The following is a 26,528-nucleotide window of genomic DNA, read 5'->3' on the forward strand; positions in this document are numbered from 1 at the left end:
GGTGACACACCGCACCATTGAAGAGCTGAAAAAACGATGGTACGACTTGCGCAGTCGGGCTAAGGTGCGCATTGCTGACCGGCTCAAGGAGGCTAAAAAGACAGGAGGGGGAACACCAACAGACACTGGGAACACTCCCATGGAGGAGTTGGTGGAATCCACCATCCAGCCAAAAGCTGTTGTAGGTGTGACCCAGCTTGACACGTCCAGAGCAGCAAACACATCTGAAGGTAAGATGAATGCATGTTACCATTATCCCAAAATTTAAAGGTATAACATGACCACAGTACAACCCAAGTGCACACTTTGAAAATCCAGTACACTATGTATTCATTAGGGGAGGTGCATTATGGGAGATGTAGTCAGGTCAAGCAGTTACAATGACAAATCTCAGAGGAACAACCCAAAATAGTTTAATAGATTATAAATTCATTAACAAAGTCAAAAATGTATTACTGTGACATTTTGATCACAGACATTAAATAATGCAGTTTTGCACTGTTTCACCTCACAGATGCTCAACGTGTAGAAGCTGTGGATAGCGATTCCCCAGACATGCAGGACACCAGCGCAGGTGAACATATGGACACACCCGTGGTGCAAATAAATCCATCACGTGCCACAAACTCACGCAGGGCAACTGTCCCATCCCTAGTCACCATGGAGTGTGATGATGAGCCTGATGCAACACCAGGTGCCAGCCATGGACAGCCCACTTCCATCCACCAACCACAACCACAGGTCCCCAGAACCAATATCAGAGTCCGGCGTAGAAAAGGGAGAGCACTCAGGACACAGCAGGAGGAGCAACCAATTGATGTCTGGGGTGGTCTTGAGGGACAGATGCTCCGTATGCAGCGCCTGCAGACAAAAAACACACGTGCAGTGCAATTCCAAATAGGCAAGATGGCAAGCAACATAGCAGTACTAACTGAAAGTGTGCAGCAACTGAGCAAGGTGATGCAGGAGGGAAATGTATCCCAGAAGAGACAGCATCGTGAACTGATGCAGCACCTCAAACTGTTTGCGAAATCAAACAATAGGCTGGCCACAACAACTGCACTGCTGGCACGTAGGTCTGTGACCATGCAAACTGAAATGTGCCATTGGAGCAGGGATGTGGCTAAAGCACTGGACCAGGTGACCAATGCAGTAGAATTGCTTAATGCTTCCACAATTGCGGCAAACATTTCCACGCCGTAAGAGGGTAGTGAGGCTGCCTCAAGCCTAATCCAGTCGGCACTGCAGGAAGACGCAACACATGCAGCAGTACCACAGCCGCTTCCAACATTGGGGATGACCATGCTGGCTCTGACAGGCGTCTGGGTGTTCGTGGTAGAGAGCGCTAGACTGGCATGTACAAGTACATTCCACCATGGTGACGTAACCATTGTTGGGATCTGACTTTTTACTGACTTACAAGTACATTTTCTTTTGCAAACCACTTATGTCCATTACACTGGTCAGATTAAAAGTGTGCTTCAACACTCATGACATTTTTATTTAATTAAAGATTACTTTGATTTCAATATAACGTTTCTGTGTCATCAGTACTCACCTCAGAAATAATTTTGTGTGATGTCCAATCTTCTCCTACGCCCTTCTGCTGCGTTTGCCCCTTGTGCTGCATGGTGGTGTGGCACTTGCTGGTTCCCTTCCTCCGAATCGCTGTCAGACACCTCGATTTCCATTCCTCCCTTTGTCACAATATTGTGCAGCATGGCATATGCTGCTACTATCTTGCAGCATTGTTCAGGGTTGTACTGCAGTGCTCTACCGGTCTTATGTAGACATCTGAATCGGCTCTTCAGCAGGCCAAATGTGCGCTCTATGATGTTCCTTGTTGAAATATGTGCTGCATTGTACCTCTGTTGATTGGCAGTTGTGGGATTGAGGTAAGGCGTCATGAGGTAATTGCGCAAGGCGTATGCGCTGTCACCTATATGTAAGGAAGGAAAGGGTCAGTGGCAGTTTGACATTGCCATACGTACAATGACAGTGAGAAACAATTACACATATTTACCAAGCAGATGTCCCTCTCCAAATTCTCCCCTGACAAGACGGGTGTGTATGCCACTTTGCCTGAAAATATAAGAATCATGTGCACTCCCGGGAAATTGCGCAACTATGTCAGTGATGATGTTTTTGGCATTGCAAACAACCTGAATATTGAAGGAATGGTAACATTTCCTATTTCTATATAAAAATTCCTGTGCTGCAGGGGACATATTGCCACGTGGGTGCAATCAATACAACCCAAAACATGTGAGAAGCGAGCTATCTGGTAGAACTCCTGTTTTGTTTTTGCAAGGTCAAGCGCGGTGGTAGGGAACTTGATGTGAGACCCGATCAAGGCCATCATGGCATCAAGGAATGCTTTGAATATTCTTGAAAGTGCGCTTTGTGACACACCTCCCGCTACAGCAATGACCCCCTGAAAACTGCCTGATGCCAGTAGGTGTAGGCAACATAGGACCTGCACATGCGTTGGGATAGCATTGGTCCTACATGTCTGTCGTTGCAGAATGGGGTCCAATTCATTGATTAGATCATGGATCATTGCTGCATTGAGCCTATACTTATCGTATATCTCATCCTCTTGCTCTAGCAAAGTTATGCGGACTCTGAAAATGCGCTCATTTATTCGCCTCCCTCTCTGTCCGGCAGCCTGCAGCCTCATCCTCCTCGCCATCAGGTAAATCCCTGCCATTGTGAAAAGTGCTAGCTCATTCTGGCTGTGTTTAAATGGGTTTTATTTGGTTTTCAGCTGTCTCTGATTAGCACTCATGATTACCACCTGGTTGGGATCCTTCTTATTTAGCTCTCGCAAAATTGCGATTTTCATGGAAATCGCAATTTGCGATTTTTTATGCATTCATTTTGCGATTCTTTGTTTGCGAATCGCAATTTGGAAGACGCTACTACCGACTCGCAATTTTAATCGCAGATTTTTTTGCGATTCCTTATTTTTGCGAAAAGTTGGGTTTTCGCAAATATCCAGTTGATGCATTTCTACACGGTATTTTGCGATCGCAAACGGCCAATTTTTGCGATTCGCACCGTTTGCGATCGCAAAAAGGTTTGATGCATGTGCCTGTAAGACTCTAAGATTTTGTATTCATAAGTACTTCATATTTACTGACTTTCGTATCGTTGGATATCCTGCCTGTTAGTAGATTCAACTTTTACATTTCTGTAATGTGCTATTCTCAACCTGTTTCAATTTACATAGAGCTTTGAGCGATTTTTGGATTGTATCTGCACTTTGTTTTGAAGCAACAGGATTTGCGGTTCTTTTTTCAGTGGACTGGAGATACTATATGATGGCACTAATTTTTGAGTATTTTAATTTGTCATTTATGTCCACAGTTGTTTATGAGGTGGGGGATAGTCACTGCTGGTCATATTGATGAAGGCTATGTTGATGTCTAAACGCATCATGAGTTTATGCTGCTGCAAATAAACAGACAGTTTTTGTATTGCACTGCTTGTGCCTTGCATTAGCAATTTCATTTGTTTTGTTTGGAACTGTTTTATGGTGGATGGTGGCTGATGTGCTGTGTTGGCAGGTGCTGCACCCCCCCACCCCAACGGGAGGGAGGTATGTTGGGATCATAAGATATATATATAAATATTCACTGAAAAAACTATAGGTTTCGGGGACATTATAGATAGAAATTAGCATTTTAAAAACCATAGAAATTCACTGAAAAAAAACACAGGTTTCAGATATGTTATGGTTTGTTGGACTTTTTACTTGTACAAAACCAGAGAAATTCGGACTTTATAGTTGAGCTAACTATAACTCGTGCCTCCGCAATGCACTGCTGATGACGTCACATATTACATCATTCATGACATGGTCAGTAACATCACCCAGTTGAAGACATGGCCATATGCAAATCAGTCAGACCCTGTGCCTCATGGGAACAGTCCACCCCTAACTGCCAAGCCATGTCTTCCCTGGACCAGAAACAAGCATCCTGGGACCAGTTTCTGGCTAATCAGCCGTCATCAGCCAGGCTAGCTTGAATCCAGTGGCAAAGTGAGCAAGGGACCCACGTCTGGGCATACCCTGCCAACTTAGGGCCAACTAAGCAAATAAGCCTTGTGCAGCACATATGGGAAAAGCAAAATGCCCAGGTTTGTTTATGTACAGCAATGTTTCCCTTCCTGTACATAAACAAACCTCCCTGCACGCAGACACCCTTGCACTCTGGTGCAAGGGTGCCTACGTTGGCGCTAAGTTGTAGAACTTAGTGCCATCGCAGGGGGAAATGTGAGGCTGCACCATATCCTTGATAATATGGTGCAGCCTCGCGTTTCTGAAGTGGCGGAGAGAGGCATTAAGACAAGAAGGCTAACGCCTCTCTCTGCCACTTACCTGCTAATATGCCCTATATTTCCTAACTGAATGCCTTGAGAATCCCTACATTTCCGAGCGACATTTCATCATGTCTTGTTCTCTATTCTCTAATTCCTATTCTTCTTCTCTTCTGAGATGTTATATTGTGACCGTGTATATTCTACTACTATCATTCTATTCCACCTCGGAGGTGTTGGAGGCCCGTCGGTGCCAGGACTGAACATTCCAGAGTTCCACAGAACAGAAACTTGAAAAGAGTAAGACGCTTGATAACATGTCATCATTTATCTTTTTCTGTCTTTTCGTCCTTATTTTCCTTCTCCCATGAGCTAATGTAGTGTCACCGTGTATATTCTACTACTGTCACCCTATGTTACCTCAAAGGGCTTGGTGGCCTGTCGGCGCCAGGTCTGAAGAATCTGGAATACACATGAGTGTCCCTTAAGCACTGGCGGCTCGCATAGGGCTTGCTGCGGGGTGGTGGGACACAGTTTCTATGAGTCACAGTGTACTCCCACAATAATTAAAGAAATACTTCCCTTGTACATCACTGAATGGATATGTTGAGAATACTACTTTTAGAAATTCAAAACTGCATAGTCCCTCTATGAATGCTTCAGTGCAAAAGTACTCCCTCCCTCGCTCATTGCATAACTGCATAAGTAATCCATGATTCATTCCATTTGTGTGGTAGTAGTGCCTACTTGATTGTATAACTGCATCGCTTCTGCCTAAGTAACTATATCATTAAAAAGATTATACCTTCCTGTTTACAATACTGCACGGAAACCGCCTAAGTAAAATAATGACTTTGACAGTAATTTCTCGGTCATTGTGGGAGTGCATGAGTAGTACCTGAGGGAATCCATCAGTGCTTCCATACTGCCTCAATAATTAATTTAGTGCAAAAATACAAACGGGGTATTACATAATTCTGTTGCTAATGTCTGATTAATTGATCTCTGTATACCACAGTCTCCATGATTGCATAAAACTTTACCCAATTTATACATTTAACTACCTTGAAACTACTTTTATTCATGAATTGCATTCCTTGTTTTTACATTTTGCTGTCAAAATGAAGATAAGTAAGTTTTAGTAACAGACAACCACACTTTGCTTTGTTCAATATTCTTTAGTTTACACACAAGTTAAATTAAACGGCAATTCTAACTTTCTGCTCCTATTTTAAAATGTTTTTTAACCCCTTCCCTGCTCATGACGGAACCACTCCGTCATGAGCCACGGTTGCGCTGTGCTCATGACGGAGTGGTTCCGTCATGCTGCGGCCGTTGGCCACGCGGCGCTAATTCCCCGCCTGTGCGGGTGATTAGCACAGTGGGCGGAGACGTGACGGAACCACTCCGTCATGAGCACAGCTCAACCGTGGCTCGTGACGGAGCGGTTCCGTCACGAGAACAGCGCCACCGCGCTGCCCCCAAACCCCCCCAGTGCCGCGGCGGAACTCCTGCCGTGGCGAAGGGGTTAAACAAACTCCAGTAGCTGCTGTTAATCCCACGCTCAGTGTGCTTTTATGAATAAATTATCCTATTCCAAATAATCGTAACTGCTCTGACCTACAAGCAGGCGCCCCGTACAGCGGAACTCTTTCACAAAGTGTAACATGTTCAGCCACTCTCTTTTCTCCTCCCCCACATGCGCTTGAAGATAGTTTGATCTGGACTTCCATTCCTACTTTGAAAACATATATTAATAGCAAAGACTAACAGAAAACGCTATTGGGTCAACATCAAGTGGGTCTCATATAACCTCGTGCGACCTTGAAATAAGAGGTGGCTAAACCACCAACTGACATTGACTCAGTCTTCTATGGAAATCTCCCACTACATTTGCACAATTTATACACCAAATATTTAATAAGTCTGAAACTCAAGGCCTACCACATTTTTCTAAACTATCCCACTCCCACCTTGTTATCTCTTGTCAGACTATTTTCATAGTAATTCAGGATTTAATTCATTCTAACTTAGCAAGCGCATTTGGCGGGTCCCTTAGTGCTCCTTCCATGTTTCCGTAAAAGTCGTTCTATAGCTCCTACTACGAAATGGCTGCCCGTCCTCTGCTTCAACCCCATCCTCTGCAAATGGAGCTATACCGTGGACGAATGCTACAACTTTTTAAATGCTTGCCATTGGCGATATTTGGCATCAGATATCGCCTGAATTTCCACTACGTGTACTTCACCTGTTTTCAACCTGTTTTCTATTGTCTCCGGTGCCACTATGAATGCGACCTCCAAGTCTGCCTCTCTACTACTTCACACGATCGCCTGGATTATGAGGTGTTGCTGCATCCATTAGTGGCTCATGACCAACTTTGTTCCGAAGACACACGCTTGATGGATGCCTGTAATGCAATAAGGGGAAGATGGAGTACATGCGCTCATACGGAGAGCCTCTTGCAGCAGACTATCACTGAATATCATGCACGTTGCCCTGACATGCTCCTGCTTGCAGAAGATTACGATGACCATGTGTGTTCTTTCGACTTGCTAAATTGGATGATCACCCTCTTTGTGAGGAGAGGTGCAGATGACCTTTTGGAACTGATTGCATATCACGGTGCTTCTGAGTTCTTGAGCTTCAATGAATCTCTATGCGTGTGCATGGTAATCCGATTTGACGAGCTCTTATTTCTTCAGTTCAAGACCACTGTTTCTTTTTCTCTTTTTGCTTTTACTTCATTTTTGGATTTTCAGACAATTACTTTCTTTACGAATCCCCTTTACAGACTTGATTACGCTCTTTTGATGTTTCTACTCTGTTTGCCTGGTTGTTACAGAGCTACTGGAAGAAACGGGCAACATGGCAGTTGGGGACTCTATATTAAACGTTATTTAGTTTGCAGACAAACCTCTGACATGTTCTATTTTATAATAACAGTTCTTTTTTAGCTGAGAGAGAAACGTAACTCAAAATGGTCCTTTCTCTATTCTCTTTTTCTGATAACATCTAACTTTATGTCACGATTCTCAATGTTCCTCAGGAGCAGTACCGTCAAGAGGCCCACCTTCTGGCAGTTCCGACTCTGATAGAATATTCACGGAGGAACAGAATGGTCAGATGAGGGGAAGGGAGTTAGGGAGGGTACTGCGGGGAGGGAGACCTAAAAGAAAAGAAGAACTCTTCAAGTTCAAAACATCAATTGTCACTATTAGTTCAGTTCACTTTATAAAAGATTCTGTACTATCAGTTACCTGTAATAGAATGCAATATTCAAAGAAGTCGTACTCTCACACTTGGTCAAAAACAAGAAGTCTCTCTTTCTATATCCAAGAGTCTCTAAAGTAGTTTCAATAAATCCACAAAGAATGACCAATGCATTTGTTGGTTCTCACAAAGTCTCTCTTTCTATCTCCAAGAGTCTCTAAAGTAGTTCCAATAAATCAACAAAGAATGACCAATGTATTTGTTGGTTCTCACAAACAAAGACTGAGAAAATGATAGAAAATATGCAAATTTGCTATACATATGCACATCATATTATGTAATGTTTTTATCAGCTGCTGGAAGTTTCAGTTATATATTCCGCTTTTAATTCGTACAATTGTTTATCGGATGTTGCACTTATGTTCTTTAACAGGCAGAATGATTTATAGAGCTATTTTCTCTTGTATGGGCAATTACTGGCCTTAGATTTGTCCCATAGCTTTAATCAGCCTTACTCCAGCGATATTCAACTGTACTGTTAACTTAAAAAAATAATTTGTGTCCTACCTTCTCACGCTGCTCTCAAGCGGTAGATTCCTGCCTTTGGACACTGCTGATATCTTGCGCTCAGCTCTGCCACTTACCAGCTGATTGTCTGCTCCGATCTGCTCCGCAACAGTCTTGCTGCTTTTCCGCTCAGCTCTGCCACTCACCAGCTGATTGTCTGCTCCGATCTGCTCCGCAACAGTCCTGCTGCTTTTCCATCACAATCCTTACCTCATCAGCTGTGCAGAATGTGCAGAAGACTCCAATTCGCTCCACAGCTGAACACGAAGCTCAGACACAGAAGACGCCGAGAATAATCCGCAGCTGAGAGAAGGGCGGTGTAATATCGTGAGAGACGGTGGAACAGTCCACGTCTCTCACAATATCAGGGGAGGCAACTTAGATAAGCCACCCCCTCGATCGACGAATAATACAGTGGGCTCGACGGAGGTCGAGACCACGTGATGTAAAAGAATAAAAGGCCCAGAGCACTGGGCGTGGCAGTTTTATGGCTGACCACTAACGATATACCTGTGTGCCCGTGTGCAATCAGTGTCCACCAGGCCCAGTTACCCAAGACTCTACACTGGCGACAAGGTGGTGTCAGCAAGCCGCTGTCCTACCTGCGACCTGCCGTGCTGGTGCCCGCCGTCATTGTGCACTCGCCTGTAGCTGCGCTGCCTTCCCCGTCGTTGTGCCTTGCTCGGCGCGGGCATCGTCTGTGTCCCTGCTGGCGTCAGCGGCCTCGCTGAAAATCTGCCAGGCGTCGGTGCTCGCCGGGAGCACGTTGAGCACAGGAGGGCTGGAGCGCGTGGACTGGTTGACCGCTGGGAGCGCATCTATGCGGTAAGCGCTCGCTGCTCCCTCTGGCCGCTCGAAGCAACCGCACCTGCAGCTGTTTGTCTATCAGTGGAAACGGTGCATGATCCAGCCCCCAGAGCTGCGCGCTGCCGCTGCAGGGCCAGTGCCATCATCCTACATGCCTCAACCCACCAGCCTGAAGTGAGAGTGCACAGGAGTGCAGGACAGTGTATGAAAGGGGTAAATAACTGCTGAATCAGGGGAACCTGCCCCTCAAAAAAAAAAAAAAAGGACCAAGCAACTGCATACACAGTACCCCACAGCGCCCTGCTACATCACGTCAGGGTGTCACTCCCCGCACTGAGCCATAACTGTGTGACCCCGGCTGTGGAAGGGTCCCCTGTGACAGTCGTGCACACGCCCCATCCGGGCCCCCCAGCAGCCATCTCCTGCGTTTCTGCTACCAGTCGACGCGCCACCACACAGCCCCACAACGCTAGCGCCTCCTGCTGTCAGCGCTCCGGCACCCCGTCCACGCAGCGGAATAGCCGTCAGGTGACCCAGTGATCGCCCGGCGCAGTGCCATCATGACCACCGTCCCGCCCCTGGAACCCTTCGCTGTGACCGGTCCACCACCTTCCCAAGCCGCACGGTGGAAGGAGTGAGTAGAGCGGCTGGAGACGTTCTTCGAAGCGGCTGAAATCGCAGACCCACGACAACGGTCTATGCTCCTCCACCTAGGCGGTGCCGACATCCACAAAATCGCAAAAACTGTCCATGAAGCTGGGCCCCCAAAGACCTATGCCACGCTGCGCGACGCCATCACTGCGCATTTTGAGCCATATGCTAACCCAGACTACGAATGGTTCCTCCTCCGCCAGGCGAAACAACTCCCGGAGGAATCTGTCGACGTGTTCTACGCTCTCCTCAAAGAACTAGCAAGCACGTGCACGATGAAGATGAAGAGGTGCGAGCACATTTCATTCAAGGGTGCGCTTCCTCAAAGCTCCGCGAGCGTGTCCTCGAGGAACACAACATGGCAATGAAAGACATATTAACCTTAGAGCGATCCAAAGAATTGTCCAAGGCCAGGGCGGCCCACATGAAGCTCAAAGCTACGACACCTATCAAAGAAGAGCCGGTCTGCACTATTCGCCCCACCTCGCGAGGCCCGCGGCAAAGACCCAGAAAGCCGTCAGCCCAAGGATCTGGACAAACCCCCAAGGTCCGCCTCTGCGGGTGGTGTGGCGGCCCGCTCCCTCACGACGGCACATGCCCAGCCCAAGGGAAAACGTGCAGCGCATGCGGGTAAAGTTAATCACTTCTCGAAAGTCTGTCGCTCAAGATCTTCATGGCAATCACAAGGCCCAACTCGTCAAGTGAGGGCCCTTGAGCCTGTCCCAGGTGACTCCTCGAGTGGCGACATGGACGAAGATGAAGCCGCTACGGTGCACATGGTGCACATGCTACACGCCCTGTCCGCGTCCCCGCAAGCGGCTCCCATGTGCACCGTCAACGTGCAAGGCCATCCGGTGGCGACGCTTATTGACACAGGAGCATCAATCAACCTCATGGCCGTCAGTGCTTACAGGCGGCTACCCAATCCACCTGCGCTCCGCAGCACCAACGTTCAGGTGTTCGCCTTTGGGACTCACACCCCACTCCAAATGTGCGGGGTGTTTCAAGCGGAAATCTCGCACAACGATGTCTGTCAGTCGGCCAAAGTCTATGTCTCCCGTGAAGGATCCGGGTTCCTACTCGGCTGCCACACCGCACAGGAACTACGCCTCATCCACTTTGCCTTTGCAGTACGAGCACACGATCTGGACCGTTTAATATTGGAGTTCGCACCTCTCTTTGATGGGATCGGTTGCCTTAAGGGCCCGGCCGTCCAGCTACACATCGACAAGTCGGTAGCCCCCGTGGCCCTCAGGCACTGGAAGATTGCCTTCCACCTCCGCCCAAAAGTGGAAACTGAGCTCCGCATGCTGGAAGCGGCCGGCATCATTGAACGAGTAACAGGTCCCAACCCGTGGGTGTTTCCCATCATCGTAGCGAAGAAGCCGAAGCAGCCAGACGCTGTCCGCATATGTATCGACATGCGGATCCCAAACCTCGCCATCAAACGGGAGCGCCACCTGACACCCGCCGTTGAAGACATCATAGGCGAGCTTGCAGGGTCAAAGTGGTTTTCAAAAATGGACCTCCGCTCAGGGTACCATCAAATCCCTCTACACCCGGATTCCCGCCAGATCACGACCTTCTCCACACACGCAGGTCTCTGGCGGTACAAGCGCCTCAACTTTGGAATCTCCAGCGCAGCATAGGTGTTCCAAAATATCATCAAGATCGTCTTGCAGGGGTTAGAAGGCGTGCTCAATGTGAGCGATGACATTTTAGTTCATGCCCACTCTCTAGGGGAACACATCCTCCGTCTCAACGCAGTGTTCACACGCCTCAAAGACTGCAGTTTGACTCTCCACAGAGAGAAATGCAAATCCCTACGCTGAGACATCAGTTTTTTTGGGTATTGTTTCTCGGACAGAGGCATCGGGCCCGACCCCTCCAAAGTGAAAGACGTCCAGGAGGTGCCAGCCCCTACGTCAGTAACTGGAGTCCGCAGTTTCTTGGGAATGGTTACATATTGCGGCCGATTCATCAAAAACCTGTCGGATCTGACAGGCCCACTGCGGGAGCTCACGAAAACCACTGCCCACTGGACCTGGGGCCCAGCACAAGAGCAGGCGTTCCAGCGGACGAATGCTGCCATGTCGGCGGATACTACCCTCGTATACTTCGATCCACGCCACGACTCCCAACTAGTGGTAGACGCCAGCCCCACCGGTCTCGGTGCCGTCCTAGCACAGCGTCAGAGCTGTGGAGAGTGGGCACCCGTTGCCTATGTGAGCAGAACACTTACACCTACCGAACAGCATTACTCGCAAATCGAGTGTGAGGCCATAGCCATCCTCTGGAGATGCCGACATTTCCACATCTATCTGTACAGCCATCCATTCACTGTTATTACCGACCACAAACCACTAATTCCACTTTTCCACAGCTCTTCGTCTCGCCCTCCCCCACGGATCGAGAAGTGGATACTGCAGCTACAAGAGTTCCAGCTGCAAGTGGAGTATAGACCAGGCACCTGGAACCCGGCCGACTTCTTGTCACGGCATGCCTGGCCAGCCACCCCTCCCGAAGCGGCGGAGGCAGCCGCTACAGAGGATTACGTGCGGATGATAGTCGAGCGGTCCCGACCCCTCCCGATATCGCTGCAAGAGGTCATTGCTGCCACTCGAGACGACGATTGCCTCCAAATGGCAATACAAGCAGTTTCTTCCGGAGACTGGCGGCCCCTACAAAATCCATCACCTGTGCGAACTGCGGCGGCCCAAGCAACGCTGAAATCACTCCACCACGTCCGCCAAGAGCTGTCAGTGTCAGCAGACGGTTGTCTTCTGCGTGGCACGGGCCTGGTCTTACCGGTAAGCCTTACCAGACAAGCCGCTCTCCTTGCCCATGGAGCACATCAAGGAATCGTCAAGTCCAAGAACTGGCTTCGGAGTAAGGTCTGGTTTCCCGGCCTGGACCACCAAGTGGAATCCGTGATACAACACTGCCCTGTGTGCCTCGCCACGAGCCTACCAAGTAAACCAGCACCCATAATCACCGAAGCGGGCCCTCGTGGCCCATGGGACAGAGTCAGTGCTGATTTCGGCAGCCTCCCAGGAGGAAGATACATGTTAGTGATTGTTGATGACTTTTCCAGGTACCCAGAAGTAGAGCTGGTCTCGTCAACGTCGGCAACCAAAGTCATTCCCAAGCTAGAAAAAGTAATAGCCACTCATGGGCTCTTTGGTGAGCTCCGGACTGACAGCGAGCCACCATTCACCAGCGCCGAAGTAGCCGAGTACCTGGCCTCCCACCGGATAAAGCACCGGAAGATAACGCCACAGTGGCCCCAGTCCAATGGTGAAGTTGAGAGGTTGATGCGAACTCTGAATAAGACTATCCAGATTGCGCTGGCAGAAGGACTCAACTTAGAGCAGGCTGTGTACCAATTTCTCTGAGAATACCGGCTCACCCCCCATTGCACCACTGGCATATCTCCGAGCCGACTGTGTTTTGGCCGAGCGATTACAGACACCATCCTCCATCACTCCACTTGGGTGGAAGCAGCTAGTCCCCCAAATCTATCAGACCTCAGGTGACAAAGAACCAACGAAACAGCCTCCCAGAAAAGACATGCCAAAGAAAGCCCTATCGCCGTTGGTGACCGAGTGCTCGTGCAAGATCGATACCCAGGAGGGAAGTTCCGTACACCCTTCGAGCTGCACCCCTGGATTGTCACCACCATAAAAGGCACCATGATTACTGCCAAGCGAGGATCCGAGACAGTCACCCGCAACGTGTCGTTCTTCAAGAGAGTCCCACCCGCTGATGGAAGCGTCGGCCCCGAATCTCCCGAACAGGATGAGATGCCCTGGAGTAGACCTGCAGATCCTAGCAGAAGGCTGACAGGACGAGGACGTTCAGGCTCCCTGGACTGCCCCACCAACCCACAGTCTCCACCGCCACCAGATCAAGAATCCGGTGGAGACCAAGGCCCAACACACACCTTCGATTCGGTGGACCAGTCTCCGGACTCGCAGATGCGGAACAGTCAAGGGAGGTATCACCTCCGACCCTGCCCCAAGCCATCCCAGAAGTATAAAGACTATGTGACCAGTGGCTAATCGGCGATCGGGGATCGGGTCGCAGCCAGGGTGAGCAGGTGCCACAAAGTCCCAAGTAAGACTGTTTCATTTTGTTGTATTGTGGCCAGCAGCCAACGGCCAGGACTGACAGTGTATATTTATGTTTAAGTTTGTGTTTCATTCTGTTTTCATCTCCTGGCATAGGAGGAATGTAATATCGCGAGAGACGGTGGAACAGTCCACGTCTCTCACGATATCAGGGGAGGCAACTTAGATAAGCCACCCCCCTCGATCGACGAATAATACAGTGGGCTCGACAGAGGTCGAGACCACATGAGGTAAAAGAATAAAAGGCCCAGAGCACTGGGCGTGGCAGTTTTGTGGCTGACCACTTACAATATACCTGTGTGCCCATGTGCAATCAGTGTCCACCAGGCCCAGTCACCCAAGACTCTACAGGCACGACCATTTTTATAGATCACGGCGGCCGACGTCCTTCTCTCGTGAAAAGACCCTAAAAGACAAAACAACACTGGCTGACATATAAGTGAATGATCCCTCGATGTCTATGTAACGCTCGCGGCAAATGCAAGTCTTTTCAATGTTCACTGCAGTGTCACAGACCACCACTTGTTACCTCACAGGGTGGCACAATCTCTTTACGTATTCTGGTTGCATCACACATGTTCTCAGTCACAGTGTGATGTAAGTACTGGGCAACAGAAGTTGTCTGAGCGGTTATAGGAGAATCCTGAGGAGAATCCTGACAGTCCTCCCCTTCAAAGACGAATTCACTCCTATTTTGGTGCCAAGGGGTGAGTGCAGTGAAATGTTCTCAGTAAACGAGGAGCATAGATTGCTTCTTTGGGTTCCCATGAATCTTCTTCTGGACCGTAACCTTTCCATGACAATAAATACCAGAGGTTGCCTTTTCTTTTTTTACTATCCAGGATTTTTTTTCTATCTCGTATTCTTGTTGATCATTAATGATACATGGAAGTGGTGCCTTTTTTGTACTACTTCTAGACGGTTTCAACAAGGAGGTATGGAACACATGGTGAATTCTCATGGTTTTTGGCAACTTTAATTTAAAGGAAACAGGATTAACTTGCGATACTATCTCAAATGGTCCAATGAGCTTTGGATGAAATTTCCATTTTCTTTTAAAATGAATATGTCATGTAGACAACCATACTTTATCTCCTGGTTGGTACGTAGGGCCTGGTATTCTTTTTTTTATCTGCAAATCGTTTATACGCAATCTTGGCTTTTATCACATTGGAACATAATTGTTGTAATAACGTTGTCATTTTTTGTACTTGAGTCTGTATTTGTGGAAGCGGAGAATCAACTTGTGCTGTCAATAATGGTGTGAAATGAGGATGAGAACCATAATTTGCATAAAACTGAGACATTTTAATTGATGAATGAATATGGTTGTTGTACGCAAATTCGGCCTCCCATAACATATCTACCTAAGAACCATGATAGAGAGCCAAATAACAGCATAGATATTGTTTGAGTTGCTGATTCACTCTTTCAGTTTGTCCATCTGATTCTGGATGGAAACTGGTGGATACATTTCTTCGTATTTTCAACACATTGCACCATGCTTTCCATACTTTTGAGATGAATTGTGACCCTCTGACAGATATGATGGATCTGGGTAGTCCATGAAGCCAGATTATATGTTGAAAGAGTAGATGTACTAATTCTAGACTAGTTGGTAAAGAAGGGCACGCAATAAAATGTGCCATTTTAGAGCGTTTATCTACTACCACTAAAATGGTATTCTTCCCATGGTCTTTTGGTAGATCTGTAATAAAATCAAGTGAAATATCTTCCCAGAGTTTTTGTGGAGTTGGTAAAGGAACCAATTGACCCTTCTTTTTGGAACGATCAGACTTGGTTCTAGCACATATCTCGCATTCCAGAACGAATTTGATTACATCTTGTTTCCATTTAGGCCACCAGAAGTTTCTACTCACGAGCTCCAATGTTTTTAGGCGTCCCGGATGTCCTGCCAAAGGGTGCTCATGACACCATTTCAGTACCTGTTTTTGTAAGTTCTTTGTAGGGACATACAATAAATTACCTTGAAAAGGTAGTGCTTCCAGTATGGATCATTGCTTCTCTTGGTGCTGCCATAACACAAGTTGTTTCATCGGCATTTGTTCTCTAATGTCGTTCAAAAACTGAGTGGAAATGGTTGCTCCTACATTCTGTGATGTTGGGATTATAGGTGGAGTAGATGTTTTAATCAAGGAGGAGGTGTCTTCCTGATATCGTGACAATATGTCTGCTTTGATGTTATCACTACCTGGCCGATATGTTATAGTGAAGTCAAATTCTGCAAAAAATAACGTCCACCTTAATTGGCGCAGTGTTAAGGCCCTGGCACATTGTAGGAATTGCAGGTTCCAATGGTCTGTGTAGACAGTGACTGGGAATTTTGCATTTAACAGATAGTGACGCCATTCCTTGAAAGCTAAACGGATAGCTAAAAGTTCTTTTTCTGCTACCGTATAGTTACTTTCCGCAGGTAACAGTTTTTTGGACTTTTATGCTACAGGATGTAACGATCTTGTCTCTAGATCTCTTTGTGATAATACTGCACCTATTGCTGACTCTGAAGCATCAGCTTCCACAATAAAGGGTTGAGTAATATCCGAATGTTTTAATATTGGTGCTGACATGAATGATTCCTTTAATGTTTAAAAGGCATGCTCAGCGTTTTTATCCCAAAGAAATTTTACTCCTTTTTGTAACAAAAATGAAAGAGGGGCTGCTTTTAGGGAAAAGTGATGAATAGAACGTCTGTAAAAATTAGCGAACCACAAAAACCGCTGAATGTCTTTGACTGAGGTCAGTGTTGGCCAGTCCTAAATAGCTTGTACTTTGCGGGATGCCATAGTTATTCCGTGGGGTGATGAAATAAAATTGAGAAATTCCACTGTTGGCACATGGAATTCACACTTGGATAGTTTACAATACAAACCATGTTGTTGCAAGGTATTTAAAACTGCTTTTACATGTTGTTCATGCTCCTCATTAGAGGATGAATATATAAAAAAATCGTCTACATAGACAATGACGAATCTATCCAAACATTTGTGTAGGACATCATTAACAAAAAATTGAAATGCTGCTGGGGCATTACAAAGGCCAAACGGCATCATAAAATATTCAAAAAGACCATATCGAGTCCTGAAAGCCGTTTTACATTCATCCCCTGAATGGATGAGCACCAGATGATAAGCGCCTCTTAAGTCCAATTTGGTGTAAATGGTGGCTGAACGGACCTGATCAAGGAGTACTGGTATTAATGGGAAAGGGTACCGATTTTTTATTGTAATGGCATTTAGAGCTCTATAATCAATACAGGTACGCAAGTCACCATTTGCCTTAGGGATGAAGAAAAGTTGCGACGCGGGTATTTGTCTAAGTAATCGCGAAGATGGATGTTTTCTTGTTCGGTCAGGGCATAAATTCTGCCACAAGGAATTTTTGCTCCCGGAACCAGTTCTATTACACAATCATATGAGCGATGTGGTGGTAACTGCTCTGCACTGGTCGCGCTGAACACATCCTGAAACGCTTCATACTCATGCGGCCAAACTGTATCTTGTTATGCTGCTGTAGCGATTGAATGAAAACTGCCCTGATGCTGACAATTTATTTCTGGTTCTGTTCTTACTTTAGCAATAAAATGTTTTCTTATTCACATGCTTCTGTGCTATACATTCCTGTTTGCATTTATCAGAGTTAAACGAGATACTTCTATTATACCAATCTATAGTTGGGTTATGAGTAGTTAACCAGGGCATACCCAGAATTACTCCAAATTGTGGAGCATCTATTAAGTCAAAACATAAAGACTCTATATTTGTTTACTCAAGATCTTGATATGTAATTTGGATTGGTACAGTCATACAAGTTATTGGTCTGGAGGTTAATAAAGTGCCAGCTACAACTCTTACTGTCTCTGCCCTTTCTTTAATCTTAGTTGGAATTTTTAAATACGTACAGAATGCAGCATCTATAAAATCACACCTGAGCCAACCATAACAACCACTCGCTCCTTTACATTGGAGATCCAAAAGAGAACATGTAACGATAAATGAGGAACAGCGGTCTGGAGAGTGTTAGATATTGACTGTTCAGGAGTAAAGGAGGTCATACTCGAGGAAGTCTCTTGCTTATTCATCGAGTTACTTAGTTTCCCTGTTTTTTATTTAATTCCATCGCATTCGTATTGGTAAACGTTTTTAGCTTAGCCAAACAGTCTCTTACAAAGTGGCATTTCTTGCCACAGTAGAGACATAACCCATTTTTTCGTATGGTTTATTTTTTCTCTAGTGTTAAGGGTTTTCGTACTCCACCTGTTTCCATAGGTTCTGATTGGTCTTGTGGTACCACAGAATTCCGATCTCGGCTTTTACTGAAAGTGCGAAACTCTGGTCTCCTTTAGTCACCGCGCTGCTCAGTTAATCGATGATCTAACTGTAAAGTGAGGGCAATAAGTTCTTCACAACCCTGCGGTTGGGGGTCAGTAGCGGCTAAAGCATCTTTCAAATCATCTTTTAAGCCTTGGTAAAATAACGATGCCCTCTTTTTCTCAGGCCAATTTGTCTCAGCTATGAGTCTATTAAAGTGCGTCAAATAATGGACCAAGTCTTTATTTCCTTGATGTAGTTTAGTAGTTCTCTATCTGCAGAACCTGTTATAGTACGTCTATCGAACACTCGTTCAAATTCTCTTCTAAAGTTTCTCCAATTATACAATAATGGGTCATCTGAATTTACCAAGGGGACTGCCCACATTGCTGCATCACCGCTTAAATAAGAAATCCAAAATGCTATGCATGATTGAGGATCAGGAAATGAAATGGGTCTAACCATGAAATGCAGCTGTATTTGCGTTAAGAACGTTTGGAATTTACTCGGATCACCTGTGAATCGCTCTGGAGACGCTAATGGTACTACTTGAGGTACAGTGACGGCAACTGTTGGAGTCACTGCCTGTGCTACCATGGGTATTGCGCTCGGTCCTGCGTTCTGTAATTGTGCCACCTTGTTTGATAGAGCTGCTGTTTCTAATTGGGTGGCTGCTGACTCTTTTTGCATGTCACTGAGCATCCTACAAAGATCATCCATTGGTAGCCATCTTGGCGGTACTGCCGGGATTAACACAATTCGTGGCGGCGGATTATTCTCTGTCGCGATTCCCAATGTTCCTCAGGAGCAGTACCCTCAAGAGGCCCACCTTCTGGCAGTTCCGACTCTGATAGAATATTCACAGAGGATCAGAATGGCCAGATGAGGGGAAGGGAATTAGGGAGGGTACTGGGGGAGGGAGACCCTAAAGAAAAGAAGAACTCTTCGGGTTCAAAACATCAATTGTCACTATTAGTTCAGTTCACTTTATAAAATTCTGTACTATCGGTTACCTGTAAAAGAATGCAATATTCAAAGAAGTCATACTCTCACACTTGGTCAAAAAAAAGTAGTCTCTCTTTCTATATCCAAGAGTCTCTAAAGTAGTTTCAATAAATCCACAAAGAATTACCAATGTATTTGTTGGTTCTCACAAAGTCTCTCTTTCTATCTTCAAGAGTCTCTAAAGTAGTTCCATTAAATCCACAAAGAATGACCAATGTATTTGTTGGTTCTCACAAAATATGCAAATTTGCTATTCATATGCACATAATTTTGTGTAATGTTTTTATCAGCTGCTCTAAGTTTCAGTTATATATTCCACTTTTAATTCGTACAATTGTTCATCAACTGTTGCATTTATGTTCTTTAACAGGCCGAATGTTTTCTAGACCTCTTTTCTCTTGTATGGGTAATTACTGGCCTTAGATTTGTCCCGTAGCTTTAATCAGCCTTACTCCAGCAATATTCATCTGTACTGTTAACATAATAAAATAATTTGTGTCCTACCTTCTCACGCTGTTCTCTAACGGTATATTCCTGCCTTTGGACACTGCTGATATCTTGCGCTCAGCTCTGCCACTCACCAGCTGATTGTCTGCTCCGATCTGCTCTGCAACAGTCCTGCTGCTTTTCCGCTCACCTCTGCAACTCACCAGCTGATTGTCTGCTCCGATCTGCTCCGCAACAGTCCTGCTGCTTTTCTGCTCACCTCTGCAACTCACCAGCTGATTGTCTGCTCCGATCTGCTACGCAACAGTCCTGCTGCCTTTCCGCCACAATCCTTACCTCATCAGCTGTGCAGAACGCGCAGAAGACTCCAATGCGCTCCACAGCTGAACACGAAGCTCAGACACAGAAGACGCCGAGAATAATCCACAGCTGAGAGAAGGGCGTGGCCGTTTTTATAGATCGCGGCGGCCGACGTCCTTCTCTCGTGAAAAGACCCTAAAAGACAAAACAACACTGACTGGCATATAAGTGACTGATCCCTCGATGTCTATGTAACGCACGCGGCAAATGCAAGTCTTTTCAATGTTCACTGCAGTGTCACAGACCACCACTTGTTACCTCACAGGGTGGCACAATCTCTTTACGTATTCTGGTCGCATCACACATGTTCTGAGTCACAGTGTGATGTAAGTACTGGGCAACAGAAGCTGTCTGAGCGGTTATAGGAGAATCCTTACACTTTATCAGATATTGATTTACTACTATTCTGATTATAATTGTATCATACACTTTCTTTTTTTGTTATGGCACATATACTGCACATTACGCCATCTACTTTAAAATAAATTTTTTTAAATGTACCATGTCTGTGTCATATGTTACAAATACATTACATACAGTTAATTCCTTTCCCACCATGTTTTTAACGTTATTTGCCTGCCCCATGTTCACTAACCACCAACTACTAACAATCTTCAACCTAAGCAAATGCGAACCAGAATCTCTTTTCAAGTTACAGTAGACAGAGTCACCATATTACTATTACAATGTATACATCTCCTGTGCCTTTTCGTAGTGGCAGCATACTTAAAAGAAACATACACCTACATGTATACCTGTGTTTTATAGCTATCTCATCTTCCAATATATAACGTGTGTGAAAATACATGTTCACGCATAGACATACCTTAGCAAAATTAAATGTTAACACCTTTAGTCGAGCAATGTAAATTGGAGTGATATGTAAGTTACAACTGTGAAGCATATTTACAAGCCCCTATCGCCACCTCAACGTCACTTTCACTGATGTTGGGGTGACGATTGAAGCCTCGCCCTATTAACAAGGCAGCGTTAAGCCACTTAACGTAGCTTAACACTGCCTTGTTAAAAAAGCCCCCTTTCATGCTATGTTAACCGTAAAAGGGGCGTCCAGTGGGTATTGTGAGGGGCATTCCACCTCAACACCCATTGATTTTGATGCAGCATCCTATTAATAAGGGCAGTGTTAAAAAAAGGCAATGCCAAAGTTAAGACCTGAAAAACCCTGGTCTTAATTTAGCGAAACGAGGAGAAATGCTTTATTTCTACTCGTTTTTTCATTATGTACTCCCTTGTGCAACACACATGAAAAAAGCAAAATGCCATAGTTTCATTATGTACAAGAAGTGTCCCTTCCTGTACATATAAACATTTTTTCAAAACGCCGTTTTGTAACTTACGTCTGTGCTGCATGAAGCAGCACACACATAAATTACAAACTAGCATTTTAGGTTTGTTTATGTGGTGGAAGGGACACCTTCCTATGCATAAACAAGCCTCCCTGCTCGCAGACACCCTTACACTCTGGTGCAAGGGTGCCAGCGTTAGTGCTTAGTTGTAAAATTTTGCATCATTGTAGTGACAAACGCAAGGCTCCACCATATCCTTGTTAATATAGTGCAGCCTCACATTTCCGAAGTGGTGGAAAGACACATTAAGCCAAGAACGCTAACGCCTCTCTCCGCCACTTCCTTAATAATATGCCCCTGTGTGCGACTTTTTTATATAGCGCAGAAATCGATTGTAACTTTCTGTCTGCCCGTCACATGCCCCCAGCAGCCCAGTGACAATCAACGCACAAGAGCCACTGTTACCTTCCTTTTACAAACCATGGGAGAAAAACTGTTAGAGACCTGGAGGAAGAGGGTAGGGGGCTCAAGGAATGTGTTATTCCCAGTCTCTCGATCTGTCGCCCCAGTGATATACCAAGGTACAGCACGAGCTGGTTGCGTCTAAATACCTTAACGTGTGCTTCACAAGTGTGCACAAACCAATGCACGAAGGGTGAAAACAACATTTCATTTTTTTCATCTCACTGAAGAAGTATGTCCGTGTTAAAGCCCCCTCCCCACAGTATTTTCCCACAAGCTTCAATCTGCAAAAGGACATTTCTTGTACATTACCCCAGCTGATATTACAACCTAATTCATCCCTATACGTTACACACAAGACCATGTAACCATTGCAACATTACAAACGTGGAAAACAAGATTTTGATCAGAAATTGATAACTGATTAGGTGATAACCAACATTATGTACTGTAAACTAATGTGCATATTACTTTTGTGAAAAACTATGTTTCTGATTGGTTAATAAAAAAATGTTTCAAACGTACACTACATAGGATAAGATCACACGTGCAGAGCCTGATTGGTTAATAAAAAATGTTTTCAAACGTACACTACATAGGCTAAGCTCACACGTGCGGAGCGCAACCACACCTACTATTTGCATTTGGAAGGTACTGTTCTAACTTAAAAAAATAGTCAACTTCTGACCTGCACGTACTGTTGAATGTTCCAGAAACTGTTAGAATGAACTATGGTGAACTTATGACCTGTATGTGGCATTCAATGTTGCAGAAACTCTTGGGATAAAATTTGGTGAACTTGTGACATGCACCCTTTCGTTAACGGTACCCACTATTCCTTTTCAACAAAGCCAGCAGCTCACTGCAAGCTCACTTTGCCGAAAGGCAAATCTGCTTTGCCTCATGAAAGTGAGAGCAAATTTCCTCCTTTCGCTTCCATCAAGCGAAGCAAAAGTCTACTATGACAGAACTGCAACTCAGAATAGATCCCGTCTCGCCATAGCAAACTACAATGTCCATGGCGTAGGCACCACGGCTCATTATTGAAACCGGCCCTCGGACATAACAATACCCAGGGCCATGGAGAGCTCTTTAACAAAACTTGAACGTTGCGCCTCCATCCAATCTAAAGCCTGCAAACATCGTACTCTCTGAGGCCAGCAATCCGCAACAGACTCCCGCATTTTAATTCATGAATGCCCAAAGAAGTAGTGCCCCCGGGACAGTATGGGGAAGCTTCACCCCTCCACGCTTAAATACGTATACCTCCAAATACATGCTGCTCCTCGGAGCGGAGGGGGAGGAAAGATGAGACCCCCCCCATATCATTATATTTTCTCCAAGGAAATGGCAGTCCACATGACAGAAGTAAACCCCGCATCATAACTAAACATTGCTCCCGGGAACTAGCCCACCCGGGAACTTAATTAAATGAAGCCCTCCACACACCGCTCCGTTTCTCTTTTTGCCGCAGTCTTGGGAAGCTTCCACCCTCCACACTTAAATTTTACGTATACCTCCAAAGACGTACTGCTCCTCGAAGCGGAGGGGGACGGAAGATGCAACCCCCCATATCATTATATTTACTCCAACAAAGTGTTGCTCCCTGTCACAGAAATTAACCCCGCACTATAATTAAACATTGCTCCCGGGAACTAGCCCACCAGAGGGCTTAATTAAACTGAACACTCCACACAGCGCTCCGTTTTTCTTTAACGCTGTGATTTCCAGGCCCTAAGCGAATCCTGCCGAAAACATATAAAAATGTATTTTTACCTTCCGGCCCCCTGTGACACCCCTGACCAACCTAGGAAGGTCACACTGTTCCTACCCTACCCTCTTCTACTTAACAGAGTCCCAAAATGGCTCTCAAGGCTTCCTAGTTTGAAGTGTTGGCAGCCAATCCCAGGCACGCTTGTGCTCAGAACGCTTCAGACAATCAGCCAATCAGATCTCTGAATTCTCAAATATCGATATCTCTAAATTTACAAATATCTCAAAAACTACTGAACGGATTTACACCATTAAAAAAAAGCGTGCTTTCTGAACCAAGAGCTACCTGTTTGCCAAATTTGGTGCAATTTCGTTCAACAGTTCGGGCTGTAGCCGTGTTCCTATGGAAATTAACATGGAGAAAATGCGTTTTGGGACCCCCTTTTTTCTCACCCCCCTTCACGAATAACCCCCAAACTTTCCAGACAGGAGCTGACCTGAATGAATAATAGGGGTGGGCGGGATTTGCGTAGTCACGCTACGCAAAGCTCCGCAAAACGGTAAAAAATCTCCTCGAACATGCAGAAATTCTGCGAACACGCAGAATTGCTTGTTCGCAATGCTTTTTTCCTGTTTGCGATCGCTTTTGCGCGCTCGGGGGGAAATATCTTGCGAAGATGCATTTTGAGAACGCGAACAAGCAAAAAATTCCGCGAAGCCGTGGAACGGAGAATTTTGGGCAATGCCGCGTTCTTCGCGGAAAGCGAAATTACCCAAATTCCACGAGCGGAACGGAATTTACCACCCAGGCCTAATGAATAATTCGTTTTGAACATTACGTGAAAATTCGTCAAACGGCGCAAAAGTTATTGCCAAAACAAAAAACGCTTTTTAAATAGAAACAAGGTCCTAACTATAACTACCTACTGGCGATATATATACCGCCAGCAGGTAATATATATATATATATCCACAAACAATGCTCACCTTAAATAAAAGCAAGCGAGACACAGCTCCGGATACAGACATAGGGATTTATTGAGCATATTCTCAGCGCTAGCATAACAGTCCGTGAAACGCTTTGGCAGACGCGTTTCTAGCCGGAATGGCCGTCATCAGTGCCGGTCTCACAGGCTGGTAGATTCACCTTTGACTCGGAGACCACTCCTTAAAAGCAGTCTCTCGGCTCCTCCTACTTAATACAGGTGGATATCGTTATGATGTTGGACTCCAGGTGAACTGCATGGTGGTACTTGCAGTCCAACGTGGTACCTCATACAGTGATGGGACTTCCAAACATCCAGTGATGCCCCAAAGTTCTTGGCGCTGGACTGTATACTGCCACAGTTCTCTTGGATATGTTTGTCCGGCTCACACCCTTGTCTGTATCCTTAACAGGCAGCCATTCGCTACCTACTCTCTCCCCTCACAAACATAACAGCCTAATGGCAGTAATCTTCACTCGGGGGGCCACCACGTTGTACTCCTCATACTCCACCACAAGATTTGCTGAAAGACGCCGTGCTCCTTACCGAGAGGGCATGTCCAAAGCCGGTATCAGCGAAACCGACTATATATATCCACAACCAATGCTCACCTTAAATAAAAGCACGCTGGACACAGCTCCGGATACAGACATAGGGAATTATTGAGCATATTCCCAGCGCTAGCATAACAGTCCGTGAAACGCTTTGGCAGACGCGTTTCTAGCCGGAATGGCCGTCATCAGTGCCGGTCTCATAGGCTGGTAGATTCACCTTTTACTCACAGAGCACTCCTTAAAAGCAGTCTCTCGGCTCCTCCTACTTAATACATGTGGATATCGTTACGCTGTTGGACTCCAGGGAAACTGCATGATGGTACTTGCAGTCCAACGTGGTACCTCATACAGTGATGGGGACTTCCAAATATCCAGTAATGCCCCAAAGTTCTTGGTGCTGGACTGCATACTGCCACAGTTCTCTTGGATATGTTTGTCCGGCTCACACCCTTGTCTGTATCCTTAACAGGCAGCCACTCGCTACCTCCTCTCTCCCCTCGCAAACATACCAGCCTAATGGCAGTAACTTTCACTCGGGGAGCACAGCGTTGTACTCCTCGTACTCCACCACATGATTTGCTGAAAGACGCGATGCTCCTGACCGAGAGGGCGTGTCCAAAGCCGGTATCAGCAAAACCGGCTATATATCCACAACCTATGCTCACCTTAAATAAAAGCAAGCGGGACATAGCTCCGGATACAGACATAGGGATTTATTGAGCATATTACCAGCGCTAGCATAACAGTCCGTGAAACGCTTTGGCAGACGCAATTCTAGCCAGAATGGCCGTCATCAGTGCCGGTCTCACAGGCTGGTAGATTCACCTTTGACTCAGAGACCACTCCTTAAAAGCAGTCTCTCGGGTCCTCCTACTTAATATATGTGGATATTGTTACGCTGTTGGACTCCAGGTGAACTGCATGATGGTACTTGCACATATATTCACGTTTTCCCTATGTTAATTTCCACAGACACGGCTACAGCCCAAACTGCTGAACAGAATTACACCAAATTTGGCAAAAAGGTAGCTCTTGGTCTGTTACCTCGTTATGTACCTCTTTTGCCTGTTTCTGCAACTCTCTTGCCTCTTTCTGCAGTTCTCTTGCCTCCTTCTGCACCTCTGTTGCCTCTTCCTGCACCCCTGTTGCATTATTCTGCACTTTCCATGCTTCTTTCTGCACCTGTCTTGCTTCTTTCTGCACCCCTGTTGTCTCTTTCTGCACTCGTCTTCCCTCTTTCAGTACCTTTCTTGCATGTTTCTGCATCTCATGTGCCTCTTTCTCCACTTTTCTGGCTTCTTTCTACACCTCTGTTGCTTCTTTCAGCAATTCTCTTTCCTCTTTCTGCACTTTCGTGAATCTTTCTGCAACCCTATGGCCTCTTTCTGCACCTCGCTTGCCTCTTTCTGCACCTCAGTTGCTTCTGTCTGCACTTCTCTTGCCTCTTTCTGCACCCCTGTTGCTTCATTCTGCACTTCCCATGCTTCTTTCTCAACCTGTCTTGCTTCTTTCTTCAACCCTGGTGTCCCTTTATGTACCTCTTTTGCCTGTTTATGCATCTCTCTTGCCTCTTTCTGCAGTTCTCTTGCCTCCTTATACACCTCTGTTGCTTCTTACTGCACTTGTCTTGCCTCTTTTTGCACCCCTGTTGCTTCATTCTGCACTTTTCATGCTT

The 26,528-nt window shown here is 45.9% G+C and overlaps 1 long non-coding RNA gene across 2 annotated transcripts; it reads right to left on the bottom strand.

The window, feature by feature from the left end:
* Positions 1-392: 392 nt before the first annotated feature.
* Positions 393-19,885, bottom strand: LOC146857712 (uncharacterized). Of its 2 annotated transcripts, none has more exons than XR_014979607.1 (3): positions 19,808-19,885; positions 1,559-1,939; positions 393-861 (listed from the first exon to the last, which is right to left on the bottom strand). It is a non-coding gene; the product is annotated as an uncharacterized LOC146857712 (long non-coding RNA). The 2 variants fall into 2 exon arrangements; XR_014979608.1 differs by lacking the exon at positions 19,808-19,885 and adding an exon at positions 19,606-19,739.
* Positions 19,886-26,528: the final 6,643 nt, after the last annotated feature.

Source organism: Triturus cristatus, chromosome 3_2 (genome assembly GCF_964204655.1).
Source record: "Triturus cristatus chromosome 3_2, aTriCri1.1, whole genome shotgun sequence".
NCBI classification, from domain to species: domain Eukaryota; kingdom Metazoa; phylum Chordata; class Amphibia; order Caudata; family Salamandridae; genus Triturus; species Triturus cristatus.